Genomic DNA, 10,019 nt, shown 5'->3' with positions numbered 1-10,019 from the left:
AAGCCTCTCCAAGAGAAGATTTTCCATGCCAATCACAATTTTTGTATTTCTCTCTTATTTTCATTCTTCTTCTTTTATATTCCTTCATTATTTTCATTCTTCTTCTTTTATATTCCTTCCTTATTTTCATTCATCTTCTTTCCCATTTATCTTTTAATATTTTCTGGAGAACTTGAGAAATCCACCTTTTTCAACATACTATCATTCATTTCATTAACTTTCTTCTCTAACCTAAATTCTAAATCTTCACTTTCTTCATGAGTCAAGGATGGGCCTTCAATAGATTTAATTGTAGTAGCTTTCTTTGAAGGCATGTTGGAAAATAATAATAGCACTACTCTTTATTAAAACAGAAAAGGACCTTATAACCAATAGTTAGGTCAATAGTAAGTTGCATACCTTAATTTGGAGAATATCATAATGGCTAATGCTTTATTGATATATCTCTGAGAATTGAGGACTTCTGAATCTAAAAATTTGTGTTGTAATACTCTAATACATAGTTTCTATAATTCCACAGGTGTGAACAGAATTTGATGTGCCAACTGAAAGTTATAGTAACTTTCCCAAAACTTGTTATTTTTTGGCCTCTTCCCACAAACAAACTTGTATAGTATGCCACATGCCCAGTTCTTGAAATATAATTATGAAACTTGTACCTAAGGTAATTCTATATATCTTCCAAAATTACTAAATATTTCACAGTCTCAAAACTCCCAGACAAGAAGATATAGAAAAAATACCAAGCTGATATGATTAAAATCTATTTCATGACTATTCACAAACCCTAACTTCCATAGAGTATAACTCCAAAAGTATACCTAACCAAATTCTAAAAATGGAACCAATTGTTTGAGACTGATTTCTATAGCATACAAAAACCCTAACTTCTTTAGAGCATATCTCCAAAAATATGGTGAACCAAGGTCTATAACTTGAACCAGATGTTCACCTCGATTTTTGCCCGGCATGGTCCAAGTTTGACAGTTTGAAGCCTCAAAGAAAGAATATATATATATATTCTGAACTAACTAGAGATTGTGTCAAATATCTTCTCGATATTCTCCATGTTTCACCATATGAAACCTCCCAATATATATATATATATATATAGCGAAAATGCCACAATGACCTGTTTGAAGCAACAAAACCCTAGGATCATGAGCTATGATACCAAATATTATGATCCTTGCACCTTAAAAATAATAAGAAACCAATAATTACAGTCTTATTTGAGGAGGAAACCTCCTTTTACAATAAATACAATGAACAAGACAATAATTGATGATCTTAAGACTAGGTCTCCTTAGTATATATATAGGAGACAAAGGGTACAATTATAATAAAATGGGACCATGAGGGGTTCTAGCCTATATAACAATATAACAATAGAAATGTAATCACTCAATATATAGGGCTTAATAAGGGGTTTTTGGGTTAACATGGGGCTTATATAGGGCTTAACATATCCATATCCTCTCCTAAGATCCCTCTTTCGCTAGAAGCAACTCTCTCACTTCATAACCAAGGGTGCAAGAGGGTGTTCTACAAATTTTGCTCCCAATTCTATCTCTTCTATCTGAAAGAGAGGCAAGAAGTCAGTAGTGGTGGGATCCCCTATTAGCGAGATTCCTTCCTATTTGGACCCAATCATTGGGAAGAAATAGTATGACCTCAGATCTAATCTATGAAAGGGGAGGGGGATTCCTCATTTGGAGGTATAGCTATAGACAAAGGTATTACTCCATTGGTGGGAAGGAAATCCCATCCATCTTTCTATAACCCAACAGAGGGCAATAATGGAAATCAAAAGAGGTAAACAAACAACAATCCATGGAGCCCTTAGAGTAGGCTCCACCTTGGGATTAGATCCATCATGAATTTCTTTCTTTCAACTACAAGGGGGTAGGGGATGCCAAAAAAAATTAGCCCTCAGGAGGATGGTTAAGGAGCTTAACCCTAATATTATTTTGATATAGGAAACTGTGACTACATGTGCAAAAGAAAGAGTAGTAGTCAAACCCTAACTCAAAGGGTGGTCTTTTGCATGCTAGTTATGGATGGTTCTTTTGGTGGTTTACTCATTGCATGAAGTCCCAATATACGAGCAAAGTCCTCAAAATCTTTGCCATTGACATTAGCAATCACTTGACAATCATCGAGTTTGATTTTTCTCTAAGAGTCTTAAATTGTTATGTTCCATATGGAGATCAAAAGCCTATTAGGAAGCTCTTGTGGAATCTTAAGAGTTAGATTACAAGCATGTTTTGATCAGGGGGGATTTGAACTTCACTTTGTCTTTAACAAGAAGTTTGGGGAAGTCATTTGCATATATACACCAATTGGAATTTTTTTTTTTAAAATTCATGGAAGTTCAAAAGTTGGTTGATCTAGAACATGTTAAAATGGTCCCAAAATGGAAGAACTATAAGAAGAAAGAGGATGTCATTGCCAAGATGCTTGATCGATTCCTATTATGAAAGTCTTTGATGGAAGGCCCTTTCCTAGTAAAGTTTTTAGTTGGCTGGGGAGGAATTTCCGATCATTGTCCTAATTTTTTAGAGATGACCAAGGATGATCCAAATCCTAGAATCCCTATCAAATTCAATCGTCAATGGTTGCTGGAACAAGATTATAAGAAACTAGTGGAGGAAAATTGGAAGCATCTACTCTAATGAAGCCTCTTTTTACATGCGACAACTTGCAAAAAATATAGTCTTCATAAAAGCCAAATCCAGAAGAAGGGATAAGGAATTCCGAGCTATTCAACAATAAAAATTGAGGTCAAATAAGGAAAATATCAAGGCTCTTTATGATGGAGCATAGGCAAGAGTCTTTGCGGAAAATGAAACCTTTGAACTATGCAAGCTAGAGGCATAGAGGCGTGACATCCTAGCAAATGAGGAGGTGATATGGATGATAAAAACTTGTGCTATATGGATCTAGGAAGGGGACAACAATACCAAGATTTTCCATGAATTCGCGAACAATGAGGAGGTGAAAAACTTGTGCTATATGGATCTAGGAAGGGGACAGCAATACCAAGATTTTCCATGAATTCGCGAACAATGGGAAAAGATTCAACCACTCATTGGAGATAAGAAACCAAGAAGGGCAGATGTTGAAATCTTTCAAGGATAAAGCTAAAGCAGGGGTGAGGTTGTTCATGTCTCTTTTCCAAGAACTCAAGGGTTGCCCTATACAAGAAATCTTGCAGGTTCTAATTCATATTCCAAGATCATTTTCGAATGAAATAAACTAGAATTTAATGGCAAAAGTTTTTGAGAGGACTTGAAAAGTATGATGTTCTCCTTAAAGAGAGGGAAAAGTCTGGGCCCGGATGACCTTATAATGGAATTCTACATAGGTTTTTATAACCTCATAAAAGAAGACCTGCTCAAGGTTGTGCCAAAATACCAGAGAAAAGGGAAGATGCTGAGTTATTTAAACTCTACCCATCTCATTCTAATCCCAAAAGAAATAGGAAGCCAAGGTTTTTGAGGATTTTTGGCCCATTTCATACTATAATGTCATCTATAAATTGGTGGCAAAGGTGATAGGAGCTAAACCCAAGTTCATGTTCAATGAAACTATCTCGGAAGAATAGTTTAGGTTTCTTCACAAATGCCAAATACACAACATTGTAGCCTTGGCTTAGGAAGCTCTCTACTCAGTAAAATTGGCTAAAATCTTGTCAATTATTCTGAAGATAGATCTCTCTAAAGCATATGACAAGGTAAGCTAGACTTTGCTTAGGCTAATGATGATTCAAATGGACATGAATATCAATTTGATTAATTAGATAATGGGATGTGTTTAGTCGACAACCTTTTCCATGCCAATCAATGGAGTTCCTTGTCATTTCTTTAAAGCTTCCAGGGGCCTGAGGCAAGGATGCCCTTTGTCTCCATTTTTACTTTTCTCAGTCGCAGAGGCACTAAGACGCTTAATGGCAGAGGCCAGATTCAAAAGGGGCATAAAGGGTATAAAGATTTTAGAGTCATAGTTTCTTTCACACCTATTGTTTGTAGATGACGTCTTGTTATTAGGTCATGGATCAAAAGTTGAAATTCAGAGTTTGGGCTAGATTCTGGACCTATTTAGGAAAGCTACATGTATGGTCATAAACGAGCACAAATTCTGTATTATTTATAACAAACTTGCAAATGAAGTTCAGGAATAGGATAAGGTCAATTTACCTTTCCCACAGAAACCTTTTGACGAGGGTTTGAAAGATCTAGGATTTCATCTAAAGCCCAATGTTTTATCGATTTGTGGATTGGCTATGGGAGATAAAGAAGGTTGAGGTTTGTATATCCATATGGGTAAACAATTTGCTATCTAGAGGAGGAAGGTTGATCTTGGTCAAGTCAGCTTTGGAAAGTATCCCTGTAGACTGGACAATTATAGTAGTGGTCTAGAAAGGAATATTGTTAAGAATAAGGAAGGTTAGTTTTCATTTTCTGTAGCCTGGCAACAAGCAAGCCGATACGGTTACACTCGTAAAACTGGACACTCTCGTGAAGCCAAAAAAGTGGTGTGGTTGAGACCTAAAAAAAAATTGTTTTCGCCCAAGCCCTAGTTGCTTGGAGCTTGTGGCACCTGACATAAAACTCAGACCTTTGGGGGTGGGTTATGTCTTCAAAATACGTGAAAGACTTGACAATGGAGCAATGGTTCATGATAACAAACAAATCCTCAAGAAATGGTTTGATTGTCTAGAAGGCTTTGCCAGTGTCTTTCCCATTAATTGGGCCTTGAGTGGCATGGAAAGTTGGAGACGAATTCGGTATGCATGTTGGAAAGGACTCCTGGGTAGGAGCAGGAAGTGATTATGGCCTCTCGAATGATCTGCTACAGGTCATCCACTCTCGAGGCATTCATAAGTTAGCTAAAGCAAATGCTAAAAATCCCCAGATTATGGGAAGGGTGGAAGCAAGATGAAGATTTAAGGCTTGAAGGAGAATTGGTTTTAGAATGGTATAACTTTGTGAACATATTATGCTTTATTTTTGTCAGGTTAAGGGAGGATGCAAAATAAAACATTTTGCCGATCAAAAAAATCAATGAATAGGGGACTTTACAGCAAAATTAGTTTATAAAGCTCTGATGGAAGTGCACTCATAGGAGGAAGTGAAATGGTTATGGGGAAAATTATGGAAAGTCCATGGCCGTATCAAATGCAAAATCTCTTTGTGAACAGCACTAGAAATCAAAATCCTAACTTAGGATATTGGTCTCAAAAGGGGGTGATGTGGCCTTAGCCATTGTCCCTTATACAAATCTACAGCTAAAGCAATGACTCATATCTTTATTAATTGTCGTTATGCAGTGAAGGTATGGCAGGGGTTATGGAATCTCTCTCCAAAATTGCAATGGGATAAGCCATCTCTAGAAGAGTGTGTACAGGAGTCGATGCAAGATGGGAGAGTTAGAGAGTTTGACTCTCTACCTAGGATAATGATTCACAATCTGTGGTGGACTCGCAATGTAACCCTATTCGAAGATAAAGAAATTCCAAAGGAGAAGACTATTTACCTGGTAATCAAACTATCAAGAGAATATAAAATGGAGCCAAAGCTAAAGAAACAAAGGGTGTCGATTATGTCAGAGATCACGTACGACGTCCCATGGGCTTTCTTCGATGGGGCCAGCCAAGGAGATCCTCCTGTTTGTGGAGTTGGGTTGATATTGTTCAGAAACCAAAGTCATTACTATCCTATAAGATACTCTCCAGGTAGAGGATCTAACTCAAAATCTGGGTTTGCAGGTCTCTGGGCTTTGTTACATTCTGCCATCAATCAGGATATTCAAAAAATTCAGATTATGGTGGATTCAAAACTAGTCATTGGCTGGGCTCGCAAAAGAGTGGCAATGGCTAATATAGGCCTTTCCTGCCTGTTGCAAGAGATTCACTCTCTGATCCAATCCTTTCAGTGGTTCTCTTTCACTCACATTTACAAGGAAGGTAACCAAAAAGCAGATGAACTTTCTAAGCAGGCGCTCCTCCTGCCAGCAGGTTCTTTTGGATGGTATGAATTTTTGGGAGGTCAGGAGGTGGACGCAAAGGAATTTTATATATAGTCCGGGTCTCTCAGGCACAAGGCAACCCTAGAATGTTTCATTTTTTTATTTATTTATGGAATCAACTCAGGAGCTGTAAAGCTTGTTTAGAAGTTCTCCTTATTGTTAGTATTGTTTTATTTTGTATTGTTCACCGATAGAAGAAAATTTTTCTGCCTATAGGGCTGTATGGAAGGCAGAAGGACTGGAATGAAAAGTTTAATTTTAGATTTCTTTTTGTAAGCTACGGTAAGTCCAAACAGTACAGGAAAATGTATAATTTTTTTCTCAAGATTATTAAAAAGAAAAAAAAATGCATCTCATCCATGCTGCACTGTAGAACACAATGTTACTGTCAGTGCAAGGACTCTTAACAGCCATTATATTACCACTGGTTAACAAAAGACACATAATTTGCCCCTAACCTATTTTTCCGCTGTGTGGCTGCTATACCACAGTTATGCTTTATAGATTTTGAGTGAATCTATCCTTGGTAGTTTTTACTTTAACAAAGATGTATGGTGTTTGTTTTAGATTTTCGTGTTCAGTCAAATTGCCACTACATTTTTCCAAATCTTTACCAACTGACAATCCAAACCTTCTTTGGTAAAATGTTACTGCAAAAGCTCAAAATTATCCTATTTGAGCGTTTTCGAGTTTGGTATGCCTGCTGTATAATGTCAATTGTTTTACAGAAATCCATAGTAGTGAGTGGTGAGTAAAGCTTATAAAAATGTCTTTTATGCCCAGAGCTTATAATCATATCCAAAGAATCACCCAATATAAGCACGTCTCTCTTTGTACGGAGATGTAATGCTTCCTCACAAGTAACACTATGCACATATCACTATAAAAACAAATATGTATTTCTTGTTCCATTCAATTAGCATCACCAGTAATCTCCACAAGAACACAATCCATGGTTAAAGTGGTGGAAACGGTTTGCATCTCTCACAATAATGACTCGACCAACAATCTTGGAGATGAACTTAATGGCATTGTGGCAGTCAGTACACATGCGAAGATTCTTCACGATCCGGATGGGGTTTCCTGGGCGTGTATTGATGACCCCAAAAGCGATGGCTAGCTTCTCACTATGACTGAATAGAACAGTTTCCTTCATCTCCTCCTCCACATCTTGTAGTACAGGATTTGTGTTAGGGACATATCCTGCCTCCTTCATTTGTCCATATAAGGTTTCCAGCATTGCATAAATTTTTTCAGATTGAGAATGGGTTCTGTCGCCCACAAGGAATGTATGAAGCTTTTTATTTACCTCAATAAAACTAGATCCTGGTCGCTTCTTTGTTTCTCTCTCTTGCATCACTCTCCTCAACTTTGCTACATCCTCCCACCTGCCTGCCTCAGCATAGATGTTTGACAACAGTACATAATATCCAACATTGTTTGGCTGTAATTCAAAAAGGTGTTTTGCTGCTTGTACTCCAAGCTCAATCTTGCAGTGAATCCTGCAGGCTCCAAGCAATGCTCCCCACACGACAACGTTGGGTTCTAATGGCATTGTTTTGATAATGTCATGTGCTTCATCTAGATGCCCTGCACGCCCAAGAAGATCAACCAAGCAAGCATAATGCCCCAGCTCAGGTGCAAGGCCATAATCTGACTTCATGTACTCAAAATGTTGACGGCCCTCTTCTACTAGCCCTGCATGAGAGCAGGCTGTTAAAACACCAATGAAGGTGCTATGATTCGGCTTTGTGCCTGTCTGTTGCATTTGGGAAAAGAGACCAAGAGCGTCCTCACCATGACCATGAATTCCATATCCCAAAATCATTGAATTCCATGAGACCACATTCCTATTCAACATCTTGTCAAACACTTGTCGAGCAATGCCTATATGCCCACACTTGGCATACATATCTACAAGGCCAGTGCCCACAAAAACATCAGACTCAAATCCACTTCTGAGTACATAACCATGAATCTGCTTACCCTGTTCCAGAGCCAATAAATCGGCACAGGCAGGCAGAACACTAACCACGGTGACTGGGTCCGGTTTTATGCCTTGGATTTGCATTTCACTGAAGAATGCCAAGGTTTCATGGGGGTGGCCATTCTGGGAACAACCAGCGATAATTGCATTCCATGACACAGCATTTCGTTGGGGTATTCTTTCAAACAATTTGTGAGCAGTATTAACATGCTTACATTTGGCATACATGTCTACAAGCCCGGTGCCCACAAAAACATCAGATTCAAATCCACTTCTTATGACATAGCCGTGGATCTGTTTACCTTGTTGCAGAGCCAGTAAATCTGCACACACTGGAAGAATACTGACAATGGTGATTGAGTTGGGTTGTATGTTCTGGACTTGCATTTCATTGAATAATGCTAAAGCTTCGTAAGAATGATCATTCCGGGAAAAACCAGCAATGATTGCAGTCCATGACACAACATCTCGTTTAGGCATTCTTCTAAACAATTCGTAGGCAATGTTAACATTTCCACATTTGGCATACATGTCTACAAACCCATTGCACACAGAAATATCAGATTCAAAAACATTTCTTATTACATATCCGTGGATTTGCTTACCTTGTTCCAGAGCCAATAAATTGGCACACAGAGGAAGAATATTAACCATAGTGACTGAGTTGGGTTTTACGCCCTGAAATAACATTTCCTTGAAGACTTCCCAGGCTTTATGGGGCAGACCATTTTGGGAATAGCCAGCAATCATTGCATTCCATGACACAACATTTCGTGCAGGCATTCTGTCAAACATTTGACGTGCATTCTCTAAACTTTCACACTTGAAATACATCGATGCGAGAGCAGTACCAACAAAAACATCCGATTCAATTCCCCTTGCAATGATATCTTGATGAATTTGCATACCCGCTTGCAGATCTGATAGGCGACCGCATGCATTGATTAAAGAAATAAATACTAACCTGTCTGGCTCTATGCCTGCGCGTTGCATTTCATAATACATTCTCAGTGCTTCGTGGTAGTAACCTTTCTTTACATAATCTCTGATCATGTCGTTCCATAAGAAAACATTGTGCTGTTCGTCTTCGTGTGTACTGGTTTGTAGGAATTGGTTTTGGTTTCCATATGCGTTGGCACATGCTGAAACTATTTTTCTCTGCTTCTTCTTCTGTTTAAGTGCCGCTGCAAGAAAAGCGTAGGCGGAAATACGATGACGGCCGTAGGTGGGAATACGATGACGGCCATAAAAATTAAGATGTGAACAATTAGAAACAAAAATTAAGGGTAGCTGCGTGTGATTGTTGCATTTACAGGGGGTAATTTCACTGGTAGATAGAAAGAGGGATAAAGAAGATGAGTTAAACAATGACAGATCCATACTGTATCAAGCAAGGAAACTAGGAGAAGACTACCCATGCGACAAATATCATCAATGTATGAAAGGTGGGACAAAGGAGCCTTACCCAACAAACCATTTTACAGCTTGCTTCCGCGAGGACAATGGTTTTCTAAGCTCTGAGCAGGAAGGGGAATGGCGTATCAGTTAATCCAGCATCCCTATTGAAAAATTATAACCAGTCAAACGAAATGCAATTTTATCAGATTTGTTGGTATTTGGTGAGCTAAATCCAACCAATTTGACCACTGGTGCGACTTTGACTTTTTGGAGTTTAAGGTGACTCAATTTTGGAGTTTAGGGTGCTGGAATTTTTTGGAAATTTTGATGTCAAATTTTGATTTGTGTTATTTAAATTGGTTTTTGGATTGTATATATGGATTGAACACTATGAAAAACTTTGGGACACTTCTATTTTGCAGGGTTTATTTATTAATTTTGGATTGTATATATGGATTCAACAGGATGAAAAATTTTGGGGCACTTTTATTGTGTAGGGTTTACTCATCAATAAATTCCTACCGGATTTTAGAGAAATTAGACCGTAAAAATCCCCGAAAAACTTCCAAATTTTTTTAACAATAAATTGAAATAAACATAGCAC

At 38.0% G+C, this 10,019-nt stretch overlaps 1 pseudogene; it reads right to left on the bottom strand.

The window, feature by feature from the left end:
• Positions 1–6,911: 6,911 nt before the first annotated feature.
• On the bottom strand, positions 6,912–9,715 carry LOC149151957 (pentatricopeptide repeat-containing protein At1g11290, chloroplastic pseudogene; annotated as a pseudogene).
• Between the last annotated feature and the right edge of the window lie 304 nt (positions 9,716–10,019).

The sequence above is a fragment of the Pinus tabuliformis genome, chromosome 9 (genome assembly GCF_031772625.1).
Source record: "Pinus tabuliformis cultivar Carrire ecotype Pingquan chromosome 9, CPIR1, whole genome shotgun sequence".
Classification (NCBI taxonomy): domain Eukaryota; kingdom Viridiplantae; phylum Streptophyta; class Pinopsida; order Pinales; family Pinaceae; genus Pinus; species Pinus tabuliformis.
The sequence above is the reverse complement of the archived record's forward strand: the minus strand, read 5'-3'. Positions and strand labels throughout refer to the sequence as shown.